The 22912-nt window shown below is 43.6% G+C and overlaps 3 protein-coding genes across 4 annotated transcripts in view; 2 read left to right on the plus strand and 1 right to left on the minus strand.

Annotated features, from left to right (window-relative positions):
* LOC143148538 (uncharacterized) overlaps nucleotides 1-7336 on the plus strand; it is a 122023-nt gene extending 114687 nt beyond the window's left edge. The window contains exon 2 of the mRNA XM_076314952.1: nucleotides 7280-7336. The gene's annotated coding sequence lies outside the window, so the exon portion shown is untranslated. The remainder of the gene's footprint in view (nucleotides 1-7279) is intronic.
* The window catches only part of LOC143148534 (uncharacterized), a 163861-nt gene that overhangs the window by 110713 nt on the left and 30236 nt on the right, over nucleotides 1-22912 (minus strand). The window lies entirely within an intron of this gene.
* Nucleotides 1-22912, plus strand: part of LOC143148537 (uncharacterized) — a 60289-nt gene that overhangs the window by 20546 nt on the left and 16831 nt on the right. The gene's annotated exons all lie outside the window — the stretch shown is intronic.

Below are 22912 nucleotides of genomic sequence, written 5' to 3' on the forward strand. Positions count from 1 at the left end.
TACAACCGTTTCTCAAAACCATATATTACTCTTCATAATTGCCCCTCAGCGACCTCGAACGACCTTCGACCGTCACAATCCTCTCCGTCGCGAGCTAATTAAAAAAATACATCACCCGTTAAAAATCAACGACCTCGAGTCGTCCTCTACTCGCTTTCATTTATAATCCAAAAAGAAAAAAAAAAAAGAAAAACCTCCCACCGCTACGTTCCCCAAGAAATCGAACAACTCCTGCCCACCGACATTCTTTTCCGTCTGCAAAAATGAACGAGTTACGTTCCAGGTGACCAGTTTATAAATGTCCACGAGACTCAATAATTGTCCTACCGTCGTACCCGCGCATTACACTTTTCTCAATAATATGCAATCAGATCGTAATTCATCGTAATGTGTTTACCCGTCTGTATTTTATTTTCGTGAATCGTTTCGACGATCGTCGGCCACGCTCGCTAGAATTTCACTTGAAATTCGGCCGCGTGCCGATGAAATCGTCCCGCGTACTGGCGCGCGTGCCATAGCCTCGCCACCCACGCTCTATTCATTACCACGGCGTTAAATCATTCCTGGTCGTTGAAAGAAGAAGGAAAGAAAGAATGAAAAAAAAAAAAAAAGAGTCGTGGGGGGTTAACCGGGCTCGTAAATTGCGAAAATTGAACGGTTGTCGAAACCGTGGAAATTAGAAGACAGGCGCGCCAACCGAGGGGCGGAAAGTCTGGAGGAGGAGGAGGTGGGGGTTGGGTGGGAGGAGGGGGCAATACCTCGCGAACTTCCGAAGGACCCTTCGTCCTTCGGGAGTGTCTTCGAGCAGAAGACAGCACGGGGTCTCTAACGAACTTATCCCGAAGGCTGAGTGCTGCCTCCGGCGACCGAAGATATACGAGAATCCCTTCTCGTCGTCTCGGTGTCTATACAGGGTGGGGCAATAATTATTGCCGCGTGAAATAACTTGTTCGACGGTTACCGCGTGAAAAAAAGGAGGAATTAACACGGCGACGGGTACTGCCCGCACTGTGCCCGCGCGATCTCTTTTTCTGCCCGCTCGCATATTTATGAACCTACCGGGGCCACGCTTTCGCGTTTTCCTCAACGTCCGTTTGCATCGCCCGAACGAACGAAAATACGTACACTTGTCGCCGAATTTTTTCGCAACGAGTACGGGTACGGGTTCTCTCGAGGGAAGTGGAAATTTTATCTGGGTGGAAATTCGAATTTTGTTCGAATGTGTCTAGAAGTGTAAATTTATTCCAAGTACAGATACGTCTAGTGACAATTTAATTCAAGGACAAATACCTCTAGTGACAATTTAATCCAAGGACAAATACCTCAAGAGATGAAAATTTAATCCAAGGACAAATACCTCTAGTGACAATTTAATCTAAGGACAAATACCTCAAGAGATGAAAATTTAATCCAAGGACAAATACCTCTAGTGACAATTTAATCCAAGGACAAATACCTCTAGTGACAATTTAATCCAAGGACAAATACCTCTAGTGACAATTTAATCTAAGGACAAATACCTCTAGTGATAATTTATTCAAAGTACAAATACTTCTAGTGACAATTTAATCAAAGTACAAATACCTCTAGTGACAATTTAATCAAAGTACAAATACATTCAGAAATAAAAATTTAATCAAAGTACAAATACCTCTGGTGAAAATTTAATCCAAGTATAAATACCTCTAGTGACAATTTAATCAATGTACAAATACCTCTAGTGACAATTTAATCCAAGTACAAATACCTCTAGTAAAAATTGAATTCAGGTACAAAAAAGTCTAGGAGTAGAAATTGCGACTAGAAAATTTTCAAATATTGAAAACTTAATATTTCAATAATTTTCGTTATACGAAATTTTCCAAATATGTAGTAGAAAATTTAAAGAAATGGAACTTAACCGTGTTATTCCATCAAAATGATAATATAATCGTGCAATCATTTTTTCAATGTATAATAAATAAACTCTGGAGAGCGATCCTTGACCTTCAGGGAATAAACAAACCAGTAGCGTTTCTCTGTTCGTATTGCTTGGAGCAACTGGAAAGATTCCCGACCGTGCCTCGCGTATTGATAATCGAGACTCGGTTCTCGAACATTGCGCGAAGCATCGAGAAAAATCCAACCGCTCGATGTCTCGAATTGGTTATTGAAATAGCATCCTGAACAACCGAAGCTGCGCAGGAAAAATTTTTTTATCCACCAGGATGAGGTAATATCTATCGTCGACGTAACTCGTTTCCTTATCGCGGGGCAGAAAACATAAACTGCATCGAGTTACAGTTTTTAGTGCGCCACGGTCGCCCTTCCTTGTCGTTTGCATATTTATGCACTACAAAACTCGTTTTCACCTTCTATCCTTTCCACCTAAACGGTAAAATTAACCAACTTCGTGCGACTCGGTTCCACGGCGGGGAGTTCCTACGCGGATCATCCATTTAACAGGACAATATTTTCCACGTCGATGTGTACCCTACGAAATGGGCTGCCTTTTAACCGAACGATTTTTTTTCCCTACGAAAAAATGGGGTTGACTCGAAAGTTATCGTCCCACCCCGTATAGCCACGCATGCAGAGGAATTGTACGTATGCGGCGCAAGCGTCGTTCCGCGTCGCGCGTGAAAAAACGAGGAAAAAGCGGAAGGGTGGCGAGCGGACGAGGACCTGGCAGAAAACTCACTTTCCGCTTCGGATCAGCTCTTGCACCCCCCCCCCCCCTCTGGCCTCCCTTTACTCGGAACCAGCCCGAAAGACGCGAAAGGGAACAAAAACCAGGTCCCGTGGACGAACTAGGAATACAGGAACGGTCGACGTGTTTGAGGATCGATGATGGCGCCGAATAACGCGAGCTCTATCCACTCGGTTAGGTTATGGCTCGTTAGAAATTCTCAAGAAGCTTCCACCGGCAGAAAACTTCTAATTAGTGAATACATTCATTCTGCCGAATAAAGTACACACGATAAGAGCAGCTAGGATTTTTATCGTGCAGGAATTTAGAGTGTAACCGAGTAATTGGTGGTACCCGGATAACTGGAACCGCGATCCCCCGATATCGGAAGATCTGGAACGATCGATGCGGGGAAAAGTTTAATTATGTTTGTTCAAGTACTCGTACATTTTTCGCGGGATGATTCTGAAGCGTAAAAATAGACTTATTGGGGTCTAATTGGGGTTCGTTAATGAGCTGTTTGCCTGAAAAATGTTTGGTCCGAAGCAGTGTTTCTCAATGCGCGAGAAGCGTCCACAGAGGTTAGTACATTGTTTCGATTCAGTGGTTTAAAAAAAGAGTGGTTGTAAAGTAGTACAAGTGTACCGCTTGTAAAAGTGAGTTGAAACATCAAAAGTGAGTTGAGAAGCTTGCCAGTCGCGTAAGTGAATTGTAATTTGTTGACAAGACTGTTTGCAAATATTTTAGCGCCATTCTCCTTAAATGAAACGTAAATAAAGTGTTACGGTTGCGTAACTTGCGCGTCGAGGGACAAGTTTCTAAGATCAAGTGGTCGACAACGTTATTTACATCGACTGGTAACCGTACAAGTCGCATTTCCACGAATAATTGCAAGGACGTTCGAAGCACCGCTAAACGTAAACAAATCTCAATAGGTCAAGTCGATTCCCATTACACTCCGGTCGAAGCCACGTATCCAACCTTTATTTTGTAGAAGAAAAAGCATAGCAAACCAGTCCCTGGGTAAACAGAAACACGATGCTCGAAGAAACGCCGGCAACCTTTCAGGAAGGATCGCGTATTTCTTCTACGGTCGTGGATCGTGCCTCTAGCCGCAAGAAACGTCGTGTCCATCACGCGACTAGGATTAATACACCAAGAGATGCATGCGTCGCGTCGACGATGGCATAATTGCGGTCAATGCAATTTCTTTCCCACAAACGACTTTCCATTTCTGCCGGTTTCCCTCGTGTCGCGGCATTGATGACATAATTGCGACTATTGTTATTTATCGTTGGTGTCGTGTGTTTGTTTTTAAAAATCGTGACATTACACCAGCGAAGTTTCCACGCGCTGGATACATGTAAACGCGAGGTTCAACGGTTGTCCGACGAATGAATAAGTAGCGTTTCTGCTTCGGCGCGGACATTCTCTATCAGGAGTGGGGGGTGTCGCGTCAGGATGGGTCCGTCGGAAACGGTCGCCGTAGCAACGGGGCAAACAGTGGCGACTCGAGAGAAAAAACACGAGAGACGAGACGGTGTATTTATGTCCGTAAAAACAACACCGATCGTGTTGTTTCCTTTATCGATGGATGTGAGAATATTTTCGTTTCCTTAACTCTTGCAACCTTTGAATACATTGTATAAATTATTGCTTATATAACCTATTGTTATAGTATATATAACCTGTTGTTTGGTTAAATCATTTATTTGTTGTTCTTATTAAATATGTACAGCTATACCAACGAGACTGTACTTATTTAAATTAAAAAATGTTTAATAATATACTATCTATCATTTTTTAAAGTTACACAAAAGATTCGCCCATTCGTCTCGCTTTTATTCCAAAGCAACAGGTTCGCATTGGTTAACTACGTACATTAGAGATGTTTTTATCAGCTCGGACAAAAAGTTTTCCCGTGATCCTCAATAAACGGCATTTATCAAGCGTAACACGATTATAAGAAAAATAAATTTCATCTTCATTTACTCCAATAAGAATCACTATATAATGTGATAGGAAGTATATTAATTTTATGGTTATGTCGGGGCAACTTCAGAATTCATTTAATAGTTCATTACGTGCTTATTGGCGCTTGCCTTGTGGCGTCCCTCGTAGAACACCGGATACAGAATCAATATCGGTTTTCATCCATATAATCTAAACGAGTATAATTCAAGACGAACATTTTAATTCCGATTTATTTGACCGACTATGCGACAGAGATTATTAATACTTGTTATTATGTTTTATAATTATCCAATAGACCCTCATAAGTGCCATAACCTCTTAGATTATTCTAACGTACAATCTATATTATATTATTATATATCGAACCAAAGTGGATCGTACAAATTGTTGCAACGAACCGTAACATTAATTCTCACCCGAGTAACGCTACGCATAAACAATTTAATCACCTCGTAACATAATTACGTTTCAACGTCACCCACGCGCGCACATAACCTAAAAATTCACATATCTGCAAAAAAGATTGCATCGATCGCGTTCCGCGTTATCGATTACAATATTTTTAATCACATCTTTTCTTTGAATAAAAAAGACTCTTCGTTCCACTCGATGGCACAAATTTTTATTCGCTTCGACGATCACGCGAAAATCCAAGCACTTTGGTAAAATCTCCCCGCTCGTTAACGCTCTGTATTCACCGCAGGCTCGGGGGTCAAATATTTGCCGAAGTTTCGATCGGGGAACCCCCGTAATCCGCGGGAAGTTAAAAGGCTATCCGTTAGAAAAGCCATTCGAAAAGTTCGGGGATCATTATCTCCAAAAATCGCGCGCCGTTCCTAATAGGGTATTCCGATGGAGTTTCTGCCATTCGAGGGGCGGGACGGTGAAAAAAAAAGAAAAAAGGGAAAAAAAAATAAAAAAGGAAGCCAATCGTCGTGGGGCGCGAAAAGAGGCACCGTAGCTCGAGAGTGCCCCGATCTTTCTTCGGGAGAAAGCCCTTCGCCCTGTGATGGTCACAGTTCGGTCGGCACCCTAAAAATTACTTCATGTAAAAAACGAGCTTTGAACGGGACAGGGGCAGCTGCTACGCCGCTGGGGTTCGACGACGAACTATCGAGACTTAGCCTCCTCGAGGACTCGCGAAGGGCTTGCAATATGGTTCCTTGAGAGACTTCAAACGAACCCGGTGTTCGTAAAGTTATTGTATTGCGCCCGTATATCCTCTGCAACTGGAATATCTCAAACATTTCTTGGGGAGGTTCTCACCCGAGTTGCAATTAATCAAGCGAAGTAATAAATTTACGGAATAAATTTGTTCGACAATTGTCAATTTCACAAATTTATGCGTCTGATGTAACGGTGTCATTTTTTACATACGTTACTTCGTGAGTCGTGTTTCAGGTGAGGTTAGGTGCGCTCAACAGAGCCTCGCGAATATTCGACAAGTATTTCCAATTATTTTAAACAATAACATTCGGTATTAATATTTTACTTTAATCGGTTAATATATAATATTTACCAGATTACCAAATGCCAAGTGCAACTGTGATTAATCCTTTCAAATATTTATAGTGTGTAACATAACCTATGTAGATTTTTATTAAAATACTTGGAATTCTAGAATTTTAGCTAGAAAGTTAAACAAGATTGATATTTCTCGGTTACATAAATTCGTAGTTAAACGTTCGAAGAAACTGTGCGTTGAACGATGGTTTGAAAATTTTTTTGGAAATCATAACCTCTCACTCGTTGCACGGAATTCAACGATCTCGATCACGAGATTCAAGACCCCACAGTAACGCACGCGTTCTTGCGTTTACCCTCTTACGCTTGATCGGCGACGTTGCACGCGCGCAACCTCGGCTTCATAAAATTATAAAACTTGTAATACTAGTAGTGTTTCGAAGCGTATGCTTGCAGTTCCGTGGTTTCTTGTTTCCCGACACCGGCTGATAATTTTATTAGACCGTTACACGACTAGGGTTACGAGCCACGACTATAATAAACGCTACAACCCCGCTGGTAATCTCGAATCGCTAGTATTCACAGCGAACTACTATCTTACGCAACAAACTGCGTGGATTAGAAATTTTTTAACGCGTGTTGACGCTTCGATTGGTTGTTCCAGCCTTTCTAACGGGTATTCTTTGGGAAACAGGTATACCGAGTGTCCCCGAAGTAACTCGAACAATCTAACATCGCTTTCCCACGTTCGAATTGTACAATTTCAGTTTTTAAAATTATTGTTCCAATGTACTATATTTATCTTTATAATAACTGTATAGATAAATTGGCAAGGTTCTCCCGATGAGAATGAGCCCAAACACGATGTAAATCGGACGAACTTTGTTCATAATAATTTTCAAGTTTTCAAATAGCGACAATAACAGAATAGCGGTAAAATTTGTCCGATTTGTGTCTTGTTTGGACTCATTTTCATCGAGAGAATCTCACCGATCCGTTGACGCTATTATCGCAAAGATAAAGTGAAAATTGTAGAAATTACAATTTTTGTAATTGGACGAGGCGTCGTAACGCGGCGCTTCTTTGAAGTACTCGAGCTCGATCATCGTTGCTTCGCACACTAGTTCTTTCTCGCTTGCTTGCACTTTATCTATTCATCGTCTTTGTTCATAGGATCGGGTTACGCTCAGCTCGAGACAACGAGTAGTGGGGGAATGATGGCGATGAGTGATCGAATCTAGGCGAGACTACTCTACTAAAATTTAAACGAGCATTACTTAATGAATATTTAAAATTGTATAAATGTACTTATTTAATGTATCTGCGTATTATTAAATATACGATACTCGATCAAATGTAGCGACACAAGTGTGTGTCGGTCATTGTTATTTTTCAAATTTAAGTGGAAAGGAAAAGTGGAAAAATTAAATGGATGGAAAAACGGTTTAAATTGAAGAAAAAAACGATGGGTGGCGCGTTAAGGTGACAATGGAACGCGCGAGAAATAGGAATCGACGTTAAGACGGAAATGGGATCTACGTTCCGCAGCGACGGGACTCATGCCACCGTGAGTTTCTTGCGCGAAGATTAGCGTGAACGATAACTCCTGCGAGAGTGCGCGACTAGAATAAAACGTGGCCTGATCAGCCAGGCCGCCACCCCTGTCGCGAGCGAGTTCGCTTGATACGGGAAAGATGAGACGACATCAAAACAAGCCCCGAAGAAGATATTCGATGTATCCTCCCCATATATTGGAAAATGACGATAACTATGGACAGACATTACACAGTCTTACGCACATGAACATATATTAACCTCATTTTCTCACGCTAGAATTAACCCTTGGTTACTCGTGGTGGTTTATTTAACACACCAGCGTACAATTTTAGAAAATTGAATCGTTCGATTAAAAAAGAAAAATTATACTTTTTCAAAATAAATCATTGCGGAGGATTGGGAAACATGTACTGAGAAGAATCGAGAAACGACAAAGTGCAATATTTAGAAAATAAATTATAGAAACGTGCCAATGATAAAATTATGAACTCTAATAATTAACCAGTTGTTGAAATCATGGAACTGATATTCGTTTATTCGGTGACTAAAAAAACCACGTGTGGAAGAATAAGGCGTGTGAGGAATTCCGAGAGAAAGATAGAAAAGAAGTAAACGTCCAGTCACGTCGGTCCGCAAGCCGACTAAATATTGTCCCTGCTGATAAGTGTACAGTAATTTATCGACAGATTTTTTACTACCGATAAATTCACAATAATTTATTGGACTTGGACACAGAAATTGCATTTATCGACGAATAACCGGCAGAAAAATACTACACACTGTTTTCAAAATTGAACTTCGCATAAATTAACAATAATTTATCGAACGTGGACAGAGAAACGTCACACCGGTTGAGTAATACTGTTGGCAAATAACTACCAGAGAGAATCTACACTTTCGAACTCTTTTCAGTGATTCATGATTAGAGGTTGGTCTTTCGACAGTGGTTCTCCGTTCGTGTCCGTGTCCATTCGCGATCAACGACGAGACACCGACGTCGCTAGACGGCGCGGCGTTCTGTGCCCTGTTTGACATAATTTTTCCTGTCACGTCCCTCGTCGATACTTCTGCAGACCGGGATCGTCGGCTGGGAACGAGGCGCAGGGACACACGATCGCCGAGGATTGAGCAAGCTTTGGAAATACTTCCTCGATCGGTCTGGCCAATGTGTATACATAATACCGAGCATATACGTCGCTCCCGCGAATCCTCCGTGCGTGACCGACGTATAGAGTTACGCGCGCGGTGCGGCCTGCATTCCTAGGAAGGCATATACATGAAATTCGATAGCTTTTGCTTTAGCACCGGAGACGCGTATAAGGGCGAGCAGCCCGCCAGGAGGACGGGAGAAATGCCGAGTGAATCGATCGATCGTTATCGCGTCTCGCGGTTGCACTCGTCGATCCGCGCTTTTGTGCACCGTCTTCTGGAATCTTGCGCGCTATTTCCTCGCGAGACGAACACACTTTCCAACGTCTCGTTGTCCCCCATTATTTATTTCCCGATCGAACAGATAGAATTTTGCATCGGTTTATTATAACCAGTATAATAAATTTATGAAAAATCTCTATTCTTTTTTCGTACGAATTATTTATTTTCGGAACAAGGACGAATGTAATTTACCAATTTTATATATGTAAATTTTGGTACGAGTTTGTCACTTGGAAAATAAATTTTGGTACGAGTTTGTAACTTGGAAAATAAATTTAGTATTCGATACATTTTGGTACAAGTTTGTAATTTAGAAAATAAATTTAGTATTTAATAAATTTTAGTAATCTTCGTAAAATTAGCACATAAAATTGAACAATCCGATTCTACTAAATTACAATGCACTAGATGAATGCACTTTTCACCACCTACCACTTCTTCGTACGTAAACTTACACGAACTTGTATCAAGTAGCGTATTACTTTTTTTTTCTCGAAACGACGCCTACGAGATATCGTTTCGACCATTCTATAAATGGGACACTGTGTACACAATGAATTAAACCGTAACCGATTAAATGAAACACCGAGACTCCGCAAGTATGTGTACTAAGTTGAGTAATAGTATCTCGTAGTTTAAGGAACACGCACTTCAAAGTTCATAGTGCATCCTGAATTAAAGACCTAAAGGTGCGTTCACACGGCGAACAGAATACGATCAAAGTAGCTGAAAAGAGTCGCCCGTGACAAAGAAAGGTATCGATCTGTGCGATCTGCGCGTCGAGAAATTGAAAACGGGGCCTTAAGTCCCCGCGATGCAGCACTGTCTTGACTCGGGGACAGGCAGCACTATCCACGTGTCGAATAACATTTTACTTTTATCTTCGAAGCGACTGCACGCGTTTGTGAAATTTCCTCCATTTTTAATAACGAGTTGAGAACTAAATTGACGTGCCACGGATAGACATTAGTCCCAGTGGGGGCCCGACTAGTCGACCCATCGCGTACGAGCATCGTCGCGAGCTATTATTAGACAGTCCACTGTATTTCGAAGAGTTGAGACACAGTTCCAGGAAAAAAAAAAGAACGCACCGCGTGAAATATAACGGATACACGAAACACCAGTGGGAACAATATTCGCTCTCACGTGGCGCTGGTTTCATGTGAACCGAGCTTAAAGTGAAAGCCGGCCTGTACGCCGTGGGTACACCGATGCATTCTGCCAGCGATTACTCGTACGACCTGTTCCCCGATGTACGTCCCGATTTTACATACCCACGACATCGTTTCCCGATTAAGGATTCTGAAACGCAGCCTCGATAAGAGCAAAAAGCCCGAGACCGAGAATCGTAATGTAAAATCGATCGGGCTACTCCTGTGTTCTCCGTCTGCTAGCTACGCGCCGAGATTAGAATCTATATTAATAAAATGCTATTTTATTCGAAACTGGAAATACGAAACGAACTTGAATCGAAAGCAGATAAAAAAGAAACTATTACAAATATTACACGTGTAAGTTCAGGTTAGTCCGTAAACCTAACCTATTTCCGGCGCTCTCGTATTTCCTATTTTCTTCTCCATTGGGATATTATTGTTTAAAAAAAATACTCGATCGATGATTAGATACTATTTTTTTTTTAGTAACTAACACGTTTCCAGCATTGTATTTTTAATTTTCTTCCCGGTTCTCGGTCATTAAACGTGTTTATTCACACTCCGCGTGGCACATAGTGGTGGAAAAATATGACTTGAAATGTCACCGAAACAACGACCTTGAGAAAATATCAATCCCAGCGTCCATACGTCCCTCGAAACGTTCCAATATTTTTTTCACGCGTACGCTCGGTTACGAGTCCACACTCTCTCTTCGTTGGCGAACGTACTGTTTTCTCACCGCTTAAAAATAAATAAATATTTCGTGCAGTGGCGTCGTTCCGAAAACGACGTGGCAATTGAAATACCTCGATGATAATTAGTCGTTGCACGACTCAATTTATTTCGAGTTTCGTCGGGCGATCGTTTTCGAGATAATGGGCTCGTAATGTCCCCCGGTTATTGCCTTATGATCTTAATCGTGTCGCGATTCTTCGTTTCTCGTCGTACGCGGCCGCCGTGGATTCAATCGGGGACGCGAGGAGCGCCGATTCGATTCGCGGAGGACCTCCGGGAACCCTAACCTATAACAACCGTGCCGCGTCGATATAATCGGATAAGCTTCCCGCGCTGTGCGTTTCGAGTTTCATCTTTTCCATTCCGCGGCGGCTTAAACTCGTGGGATTTCACCGGGCGACTGCAAACGGGCCGTGGCTGGGGGCCCGACCGTATCGAAAATCGCTCGGGCAGCGTTAATCCTCGATTACGTCCGCCTTAATCACCGCGGTCGAGTCGCCTGCAAATATTTCTTTTTTCCTTTTTTTCCTCTTTTTTCTCTCGCTCGCTGTTTGCGCCGTGGCCTTCCAATATCTGCAATTGCCCGCCGCGTCCGACGATATTTTACAATATTCGAATCCCGGCGAGCAGCGAGATACAACACGGGGACGTGTGGCCAGTGATGGCTTCGAAACCCTTCGATTTCTATACGAGTCGATTAACGTGCGAGTTTCGCGCCGGTTGTTAAATTAAAAATTTAATTTTTCATTTATCAAATAATTTACCAGTGATATTTGTCGGGAATAATATTATTCTTATTTCGATGAGAATTGATAAATAATATTAGTTGAGTACTTAGAAATAAAGTCCTTAGAAAAAAAATAATCAAATAATTTTTAATTTGTCAAATAATTGACCAATGATATTTTTTGAGAATAATATTATTCTTATTTTGAGGAACATTAATTGGTAAATAATATTGATTGAGAATAATATTCTTCTTATTTTGAAGGACAATGATAATTGATAAATAATATTAACTGAGAATAATATTCTTATTTTGATGGTTAACAATAAGTGAAAATAATATTATTCTTATTATTTTTTTCTTGTGGTTGCATTTTGAGTAAGAGACATTAAACGAAGAGAAAATTAGACAGAGTCGTGTATAAAAGAGAATGAAAATTTTTAGAGTGTATAAACATTTTACTAAATTATATATTCTCCATTTTGGATAACGAAATGACTTTCCGAACAATCCAATAGATTGGTCGATGGTAACATTTCCCTGTTTGAACCTAACGTGTTGGCCGATTACACTAAAAATAATTATTTGATAAAATTTCGCAGCAGCGCTTCGCACGAAGTTTCCACTTGATCTTATTTCTGTGATACCAATAAGAGCAAGTGAATGCCCATCACTACGTATAGGGGCACTTCATGGGATGTACGAGATGGAGGATGGGATAGCGAGAGGGGTTCGTATAGTAGGTAGGAAGGGTGGGGGGAGATAAAGAGAGGTAATCCGTGGTTATACGACGAGACACAGTTGGCAATGGCGCCCCCGGTGGGGGAAAAAGCGTGCTAAATCCCAGGAAAGTAGTGCTCGACGAAACTGCTTTCCTACATATCATCGCTGATCGCAAGATTGGGCGTAACGAATGAACATCTATGATGGAAGGTTTAGTGTTATCGTTCAAATAAAACTCGACGTAACGGTGGTCTTAAATTTAAAGAATTTTATATCTACATTTCCAGTAACACGTTGACCGACTGTAAGTGTACATTTACGATATTTACACCAGCCGTGTATCTCCATTTATATTATTTAAATGTAACGACTCTTACCGTTCGGATAACCCTCTTTGTCACCCCGTTAAAAATATTATACACAAATACGAAAGCTCTCGAAAGTCACGTCGAGCTTGTTTCGCAATAGAGAGCTGGTGACCTTGAACGGTCAACACCATTGGCGCGGACACTACACGGAAATCGTACTTCCAGAAATACCTAACCTAGTTCACCGTTGGACGACCGCGAAGCGTTCGAAACATTCATCTACGATCCACGGACGTCTCCCCCCACCACTCCGCGCAACCAGAGACCCGCCTTGAACCTTATCCTTGGTGCGCGAACATTCGTTGGACACTCGTTTAATATACAGTGGCTCGCTGCTACCGGTGAGTCGCGCGTTACCGCTAGAAACCGCGCACGCTAAATCAAACATCGCGACTTAAATAAACCATCGGTCGAACCGATACACGGATTCCCCCGCCCGGTCTCGACGAGTCTCTCGACAAGCAATCCCTGACAGCGAACAAGTAAACGAGGAGACGCAAGAAAACGAAGAAAATAATCGAGAGCTACACCACCCCCTCCCCTACTCATGTGGAAGTTTCAGGATTCCCGGCGCGGGGTCCGGGTACGACGAGTCGAGACCTGAAGCACACGAGCCTGAAAAACACACGGGGCTGAAAACCACCGCGTGGATTCGGGGATCCCGGGCACACGAGTATGATGTACTGCGCTAATAACCGAACCCACGGCCGGCTGTGGCGGATCCTAACGATGTTTTAAGCCGTAATTAATTTACTGCCCGACCCCTTACCTACGGAATACGACCGGTGTTGCCCCTTAAGAGGGCGGTCCGGTATTGTTGGGTACTTCGAACGAAAAAGTATAGGACTCTTCTGCGATTCTTGGCGCGAATTAACGAACACATTCTGCGCCATTTTAGGTGGTCATAGGTAGTCATATTCTACACTTGTCGCGTGTACACGGGTCAAAATGGATCCGAGTGACAATTAAGAATCTCTCGAGTACATGAAACCGGGGAGACGGTAATATTGGGATGTTCGGGAAGTCATTTCGTTTTCCAAAACGGAGAATGTATAATTCGATAAAATGTTTGTACGCTATAAAAAAATCGTGTTTCATTTTCATAAAAAAAAATGAAATGATTTTCCGAACAACCCAATAATTCTTCACTGGCTTCGTTACCATTTAGCATGGTACAAGGAGCGTATGTTTTTAATAATTATCACTAATCGCATTCGAATGAAGTAAATTATATGGATAATAATTCTTGACAAAGATATTCTGTTTAAAGGAAATGCGTTCAGCGGATATGGGGGACCATTTCTTCGACCTGTGCACGAGGCTCAAAATATCCCCGTATCGCTCATAACCTCAATGGAGATTAGCCGGGATAAAAGGCTCGCCAATACTCGTATAACAAAATTACTAAGGCATTTGTCATTGGGTGGGGATTCCCCGGTGCGCGCCTCAATCCTTTCCAGGGTTAAATCCCCTCTCCCCACACCGCCCGCTCGTGCCCCTCCCCTCCTCTCCCCATCCCTCATCCGTTTTGTCGATGCCAGGCGAGCGTCGACGGCGCGCCGCCGTCGACCGTATCGGGTTGCAACGCGTACCGGCTGAATGAAGCACGAAACGGCGCGCGGCGATCATCTCCGCGCTGACCGGGGGAATATCTAAATAGCGATCAGTTTCGGCGGCGGCGGGTATCCTGCGAGTGAGCGTGTGGGCGTGATGCTCCTCGGGGCCGCGCAGGGCACTTTCCCCCTCCACTTTTTTTCTTTCGCTGCGCGCGCCTTTTCTCACGGGACGGCTTCGTATCGCGTGCAACTGACGCGTCCGCGGCAGGCACGACGGAGGCATTTCTGTATTATCGTTCGTAATTTGAATTGGTCGACGGTCAGGGTTAGATGGTGATAGTGGGGGGGATCTTGAGCGACGAACGGGACGCCGCTGATGATCGCCGTGCGAAGAAACGTCTGTCGAGGGTTTCGCGAGCCTATCTGCACATCTGGGTCGACGGAGATTGGCCGACGCATTCGTCGTTTCGCTGTCGGGACTGTTGCGCGACGATAGAGTAGTCTCCGGGAATGCACTACCCGTGAGAAGGCTGACGCGTGTTTACGTTCCCGTTGTACAATAGTTTACGGTCTACCCACACCGTCGCGCGCGTTATTGTTATCGGTTGCTCTTAGTCGACCAATAGTAAATACGATGAATCATTCGTTTTTCGTTCTGCTTTTTGCGGTGATTGGGAGCACAGATGTACAGAAGTTTGTTTCGTGGAATGACTTCCGATGGCGAATCCGAGCCAAGTATTTGATCGGTAGCCGAGACATCGCCGTAACACGAGGACGTAGTCGTCTGTAGTCTTGTTCGAGTCTCCAACGCGCATATCATTGACTCGTAAACGCAGACGAGGCACGTGTCGCTGGACGATATCCTTAGTAACGGTACGCGCGATGACCGTACCTGCTCTGTGAGTCATCGGATACGGTTTCCATCTCTTCCTTTTTCTTCTCCAGAGTCTAATTGGTACTTTGAAAAATTCTAAATTTCTAATCTAAAATTATCGTACACCTCTCGATCGTATCGACAAGTCGTAGGTATTTATTATTCGCTTTAACTGGAATCTCGATGCAGAGGGACGGGAAGAGCAACTGACGTCGAGAAGTCTAAAGCTTCTCTCTCACTTGCACAACGTGACTGGAAAAATTATCGCTTGCACACTGTACATGGAATGTTTAAACCACTGTGAGTGGAATCTTCAAGCCCCTCTTTCACCTGTGTGTCGATAAAAATTATCCCTCGAATATTGTACCCCGATACTTCAAACCTTTCTTCCACCAACTAGACGTGACCAAAGTAACCAACACTCTACTTCCACCTATACAATCCAAATCGTCACTAGTCGATCGCTTGAATGTAATACCTTTAAGCCACTTATTCACCCAATCGACCCAACGCAAAAACTATTTGCGTCAGCTATTTCTTCGCAACCACGTGATCTTCAGGCATTACCCAACCATCCGTAACGCCAGTTTCCCCAAGACACTTCGCACCAGATTCTCGCTCAAAACTTTCTCTCCACTTAGGTGGTAAAACGACTTAACACCTATTGAACACTTTCGGTGTGGCTGGGCAAGTCCCTGCACACGACGCACTGGTGAAATCGATCAAGACGACTTCGACGTCGTGAAAAACGGTTTCGATCTCGTATGCAGCATACTGTACACCTAAATTGCCACCAGGAGGAATCGCTTCGGGGCACTCTGTGACAGAGTAGGCCAGATGCCGGCCAATTTGTCTAGTCCATTCATTGGCCGGCGGTGCAGCGACCGGACGGTTGGGAGAAAGCAGTGGGAGGAGAAGGTGACTGGGAAAACGGGCGCCGAGACGCCAGACGCCGCCGGATGCCGGGCGCCGGGTGTCCTAGACTCAACGGGACAACGACCGCGATGTTTGTCGAGCGAAATGGCGGAAAAAGGAACGCGACGGGGCAATCCCGACGAAACTGTTCGAAAAGGAGGACAGGCATGCTCGGTAGCGCGGAGAGAGTGAGAGGGAGTAGTGCTCGGTAGCGCGGTGGGAGAGAGAGGGAGAAGTGCTCGGTAGCGCGGTGGGAGAGAGAAGGACAAGTACTCGGTAGCGCTGAGAGAAAGAGAGAGGGGGAGACGTGCACGGTAGCGCGTAGAGAGGGAGAGAGAGAAGAATAGACGCGCTAGTGGGAGAAGGACAGAGATAGACGCGCTAGAGGGAGAAGGACAGAGATAGACGCGCTAGAGGGAAAAGGACAGAGATAGACGCCGGAGAAAAGTGCACTACAGTGGTGGTGGAGGGGGGAGGAAAAAAAGGAAGCGGAGAAGCGGTAAGTAATGCGCAGTGAAGGAGAATGAAACGAAAGCGAGGCGACTGACTCTCCTGGAAAAGCACGAAAGGAACGTTCGCGGGAACGAACGGCCATAAGCGAGATTAATACCCGGGCTTCGTTTAATTTGGAGAGACGTTGGAGAAATCGCACGGAGGAGGTCGGATGGAAGAGCAGAGAAGAGATTCCCACTCTGTGGCGTGTCAAATGAGTCAACCTTTCGCGATTCATGTTCGAGTTTGGTTATTTCTTTTACGATTTGCGTATTGCGTCGTAGGATAAAAAATGAATATAGGTAATTTTTTGGGAGCACGTTGTAGGTATTGGTAGTGTTGACGAATTCGTGGCCGGGGAAAAATTGAAAGTCTTGCGCGAGAGTTCTAAGTGAGACTTAGAAACGACTGAATGAATCTTTGATGCGAAAAGTAGTATTGCATGAGGTGTATAGGAGGAGGGGGGGTAGGTTGTACGATGGATGTTAAAAAGGTAGAAAATAGATCCAGTCGGTGGTATGGGAGGATAATTTCTCCGGTAGGAGAAGTATAATATAATACAAGTAGGAAAGTTGAAAGTCGCTACCTACCCCGTTTTCAAGCGAATCGACGGTGGCCGATTTTGTCACTTGAAAGCAGGGCTCATTGTATGTGAAATGTTGGAGATGTACACGTGTCCTATCGGTTAGAGTACTGCAAGGTACCGACCCCTGTACGTAAATATTTTCTTACGAAACGAACATCCCCCAAAGCTTTCTGGCTGAGTTCTCTGTTATCCTAACCTTTCGAACTTACGTAATGCACCGACGTAAAATCCTCCGAATCTTGCTCCGTCGTGTCACCCTCACTTCTACTCGAATAACCCTGAAAAACCTGACTACCACTCAGCAGAAGTATTCACGTTTCACTTGGCTGTCAGTATACCGACTTCTGTACACTTGTCAGTAATATTTTTAGGTTAGAAATCAAAATCTTGGCACATACATATTCACTTGGCTATCAGTACCCTGACTTCTGTACACCTAATCAACGATGTATTTAGGTTAGAAATAAAAATTTTAGGTTAGATGTAAAAATCTTAGGTTAGATGTTAAAATCTTAGGTTAGATGTAAAAATCTTAGGTTAGACGTACAAATCTTGGGTTAGACGTAAAACTCTTAGGTTAGATGTAAAAATCTTAGGTTAGAAATTAAAGTTTCTGTTTTAGGTTAGAAATAAAAATACTAGCAGTTGCACCACTTGCAGCAAAATTATGAAGTACCTGGTAGAAAATATACATGTCACTCCTTCGGTAGCGTCGAATAGTCGAGGGGGGAATTTTTTCTTTTTTTTTTTCCCCAACCTTGATTAGCCAGAAGAAGGTCAGCTTGAAAAACTCGTTAAACGTGACCGAGAAATTTCATAAATCAAATGAAATTCACGCTTTCAGGTTTTACTGCAACGGGGCAAGAAATCCTTACTTCACCCGAGGGCAGAGCATAAGCATAAAGCGGCATTAAAACCAATCGAAACTAACGGGCAATAAAACCTGCCCGTCTTCCCGAGATATCCGGTATATTTCCACTACTCTCGATTACCCGCGGCACTCGGCGCTGTTGCACACTCCCCGTGTGCACGGCTCGCGATAACCTAACGAGCAGATCGAGTTCAGCGGCAACGCTAAAGGGTTAACGGCCACGAGACCCGGCCCGAATTCATCGGAATTTCAAAAATTCGATCCCGAGAGACTTCCTGACTTTTCGAGAGTTAAGTTCGCCGGCTGTTTGGTTCGCTGCACTCGGTTGCATTCCTCTCTTATCGTGGTGCACAATTATTACGTAGCATCGTGCAGAGTACGGTACATTGATTCTAATCAATCGGCAACGGCAAAAGGATACACCGGGTAAGAGGGGAATAATTTTATTCGATACAATTCGCCGCATTTACGTGAAAACAATTCCCATTTATTTCCAATTCCTTTCCGATATTTCTCTGAAGATCAATTTTCATTTATCACAAATTCCTTTCTCGTATCTCTCTAAAAATCAATTCCCAGTTATTTCCAATTCCTTCTCCATATTTTTTTAAAAATCAATTTTTATTTACTATAAATTCCTTTTCTATATTTCTCTAAAAATCAATTTTTATTTATTATAAATTCCTTTTTTATATTTCTCCAAAAATGAATTCTTATTTACTATAAATTCTTTTTCTATATTTCTCTAAAAATCAATTTTTATTTACTATAAATTACTTCTCTATATTTCTCTAAAAATCAATTTTTATTTACTATAAATCCCTTCTCTATATTTCTCTAAAAATCAATTCCCATTTATTTCCAATTTCTCTCCAATGTATCTCTAAAACAAATTTCTCCAATTTATCTCCAATTCCATTCTAATATTTTTCTAAAAATCAATTCCAACTTGTTCCAAACTCCTTTCCCACATACCTCCAAAAATCAATTCTCGCTCATTCCTAATTTCTTGTCCACGATTCACCGAGATCACTCGTCGATTCTCATTCACGTTCCCAGTTCTCTTTTACGCGACGCGTGACTGTACAACAAACCGGGGTGGGATATCCGTAGCGAACGCGGACACCCACAGGTGTTCGAATCGGCGATGAGCGTTACCGGAACCGTTCCCGTTGCCGTATTGTGCAACACGGGTTCGAAAAAAGGAAACGATCGCCGGTTCCACGACCTCTATCGCCCCGCGAACGCATCAATCACCTCGAGAACCGAAAGCCGTCGTCCAACGCAAACTAAGCCCCCTGACCCAGTGACTCCAAAGAAACCAATAAACCTGTTCCCGTCTTGAACGAAACCGGCCTTCCCACACCCCTGCCCCTCCCACTCGAGCCACCCTAAATTTATCCGGCCGTACAGCCTGGTCTCCAATTTTCGCGTCATCCGTCAGGATGACCGTCTCGGTCGGTCGTTAACGGTGGACTCCTAGAAATCGGGCGATCCGCGGAGTGGGGATAGAGGCGGCGAGCGACGGGGGGAGGGGCGAGGAGAGTTGGGCGTTCGATGAAAGACGCGCAACGCCGGTGCTGCGAGGAGTGGGGGAAGGGGAATCGACGAGGGACTGGGAGAAAGAGGAGAAGAAGAAAAGGTCGGTGCGGCCAGAGGTCCGGCCGGGAGAACGTTTACGACGAGGTCTCCTCTGAATTACGATCTCAATACTGCAATAAGTGCTCTTAGCGGGGCCATGTTTTTTTCGTCGACGCGACTCTTCTCCCCACGGCTCTTATCGTAGCTTTACGCCGGCCGCTCCCGTGGGCTTCACGAGAAATATTATTTAATTAACGGGAGGAGACCGGCCGCGGTCGGGACCTGGATCTTCCTTCTGCTCGTAAATAAAAACGCTACATTCTTGGTCCCCCTCCCTTGTAGCTCTCCCCGCGCCACCCTTTTCCCGTCATTTTCATCCACGTGGTACACAGCGGTGGTAAAAATAAAAAAGTGTCCAAGATTTTCAAAGGGCTTCCACTGCACGTTACGGGAAACAAAGTGTGCAATCGACCGCAAGTCCTGCGATTTAAGACGCGAAATTAAATTACGTCGCTCAGCGAGTCGCTGCGAGCGAGCCTCCTCGCGGTAACAAAGATCCGAACCCACCGAAAGCAATCCAAGATCCTCCGGTATCCAATTTCACCAAATTCTCCAGGTTCTTCGTCGACATTTACACCAAGGTCGTTCATTGTACTTTTGGGTTAGGTCTTCTCGTCGTACCCCCATTCGGTGTCCCCCGCGACCAGTTCGAGTACTATCGGTTCTCTACACGTGCCTCGCGTATTGATAATTATCGATTTTCGAGCACTTCGATACTACCAGCGTACAAAAAGAAAATTGTAACACATCCTACTCGATATCTACAAACATCTAAAATGCTCACAAACCGCAATGTCTGTATAAAATATATGAAAATTAATAATAAAAATTTTCTCGAGCATAGAGACATCTATCCGGGCACTTACTCGACTCGTATCGTTTCCAACGCGTTCTCGATTCGCGATTGGTATTGTTTCTAAATGAATGAACACACTTCTGGTAAATATACACGAGAAATCGTTGACGTGACAATTTAAAAGGTCAGAAAACCCCATCGTCGAGCCACCGTATCGTCATTCGAGCGTTGGCTTCCCTCTCGTCCCGGCCGCGATATTTTCGGTAATCATGGCACCGTTTCTGGTAAGTCGAGACCCACCGCGTCAGGGGGTAGATGGCGGAGGTCTTTAAGCGCGACATTACTTCCGCTAGAAACGCGCCTTTTGGTCGATTAGCCCTGCGGTGAATTTCGGCTACGCTCGAATCGAGCGCGCGCGCGCTCGCCTACGGCGGACCATCGCTGTTACCCTTCCCGCCTCACCCCCCCTCCTCCAACCGAAGAATTTCTTCCTTTAATTGTCCTCCGACCCCAACGGACCGGGACGTTGCTCGAAATATATACTGTAGCCGGAGTCTCGGGTAAGAAACCGGGACTAGAACGACTCTGGAAAGTAATCTGCCTAATTACCCAGCAAGAGATTCATTCCCGCCCCCGCGTTCGGGGGGTGGGACCAGCGTACGCATACGCGTACGCATACGCGTGCGCGCGCGCGCGCGCGCTTCGCGTGTCGTAAAACCTACCCGTCGCTCGTCTATCCGCGCGATTTTCTCACAACGACGACGTCGGCGTCCCTGGAACCGTTTCAAAGGCGTCTTGGATCTTACCGCGGACCTACCGGGTTCTCTCGACCGAGGAACGAGAGGATTTTCTCTACTTCGGGACGAGAAGGAGGGAGGGGAGGGGAGAAAACTTTGGTTGAATAACGGACGACGTTTAAAAGCAAGGTGGTTCACTCTGACGTTTATTGGATCGAATTTTAATTTATTTATTTATTGCGTAATGGAGAGTATATGGAAATAAAGATTGAACACGTGTGAGGTATTAATGTTAATTTGGGTTAATTATTTTATAACGGACGACGGTTAAGAGCAAGGTTTACTCTGACGTTTATTGGATCGAATTTTAATTTATTTATTTATTGCGCAATGGAGAGTATGTGAAGATTGAACACGAATGAGGTATTAATGTTAGTTTGGGTTAATTAATATTTCAAGAACAGATCGCTTGAGTTCGTTCGGTTAGAAGTTGTCAGGATCCGTCGCTTACAAGTAGGTTTGAAGCAACTTTCACCGATTTGAATGAAATTCGACTGGTTTGTAGATACACATGGGCAATAATCGTAACCGGAATTATAGCCGTAGATGAGTAGCCAATTGCGAGAAACGTAAGTGCAAAGTTTGAAAATGTCAGAGAAACTTGTTGCAGAACAATATGAGAATTTTTATATATTTTATATATTTCAAATGTGCGTATATTCGTCGTGAAGTTTCATTCTGTGATTCAAATTGTAATTTTTCTTTTGTCTTCGCCTTAATCTTTACACCGGTGATCATAAATCCGAGCGAGGAATTTCGATCAATAACCGAGGCGTTACCGCGGTTGCTTTAAATTGGGAGATCTCTGAAAGGGTCTCGCGCCAAGAACCGAAACGTTTTATTCCTTGTTCGAAGTCTTTATTCGGACGAGAATTTAGCGCATCTCTGGGGTCCAATCCCGTGACTCGCGAGACTTATTCGACGCTCGTGGCTTCGACGCGTTCCACCTCGAGGTGGAAGCCTCCTCTTTGTGCGGCGTATTCTCGCGGCGGTGAAATTCGCGCGAGAAACTTTGGACGGGTTTCTAGATTGTTGGGAAGTATGGAAATCGAGTTCAAGGCGGTGTGTCTTCCTCTCTGACGGCGCAACGGAGAAGTTACGTAGTTCTCGGCAAGGATCGGGACTGAAACCTTTTATTTATAAAGAATGTTAGAATTCATGGAATCACTTCATGCATTATTTTACGCGAAAGTTCGCCGATAACCCTGAAGTCTGGATTTTGATAATTCTGACCATTTTTTGAACATTGGAATTTCAAAACTTTTTCAACACATAAACGAATTGTTTTCAAAAAGTAACTATTACGTTCTCCGGAAAGTCATTTCGTTTTTTTTCGTAAAAATGAAACATGATTTTTTTAGAGTGTATAAACATTTTATTAAATTATATACTCTCCATTTTGGAAAACGAAATGACTTTCCGAACAATCCAATGTATTAATTAACCTAGAAAAAATCATCGAAAAACTTCTGAAACGGTCATTCGAAATTATTTAAAAAAAAATTTGATGCTTTCAAATTTTCCGATGATCACCACTGTCGTGCACGTTAAATCTTCCAACCCGATTCTCGAGCTAAAATCGA

The sequence above is a fragment of the Ptiloglossa arizonensis genome, chromosome 6 (assembly GCF_051014685.1).
Source record: "Ptiloglossa arizonensis isolate GNS036 chromosome 6, iyPtiAriz1_principal, whole genome shotgun sequence".
Lineage (NCBI taxonomy): Eukaryota > Metazoa > Arthropoda > Insecta > Hymenoptera > Colletidae > Ptiloglossa > Ptiloglossa arizonensis.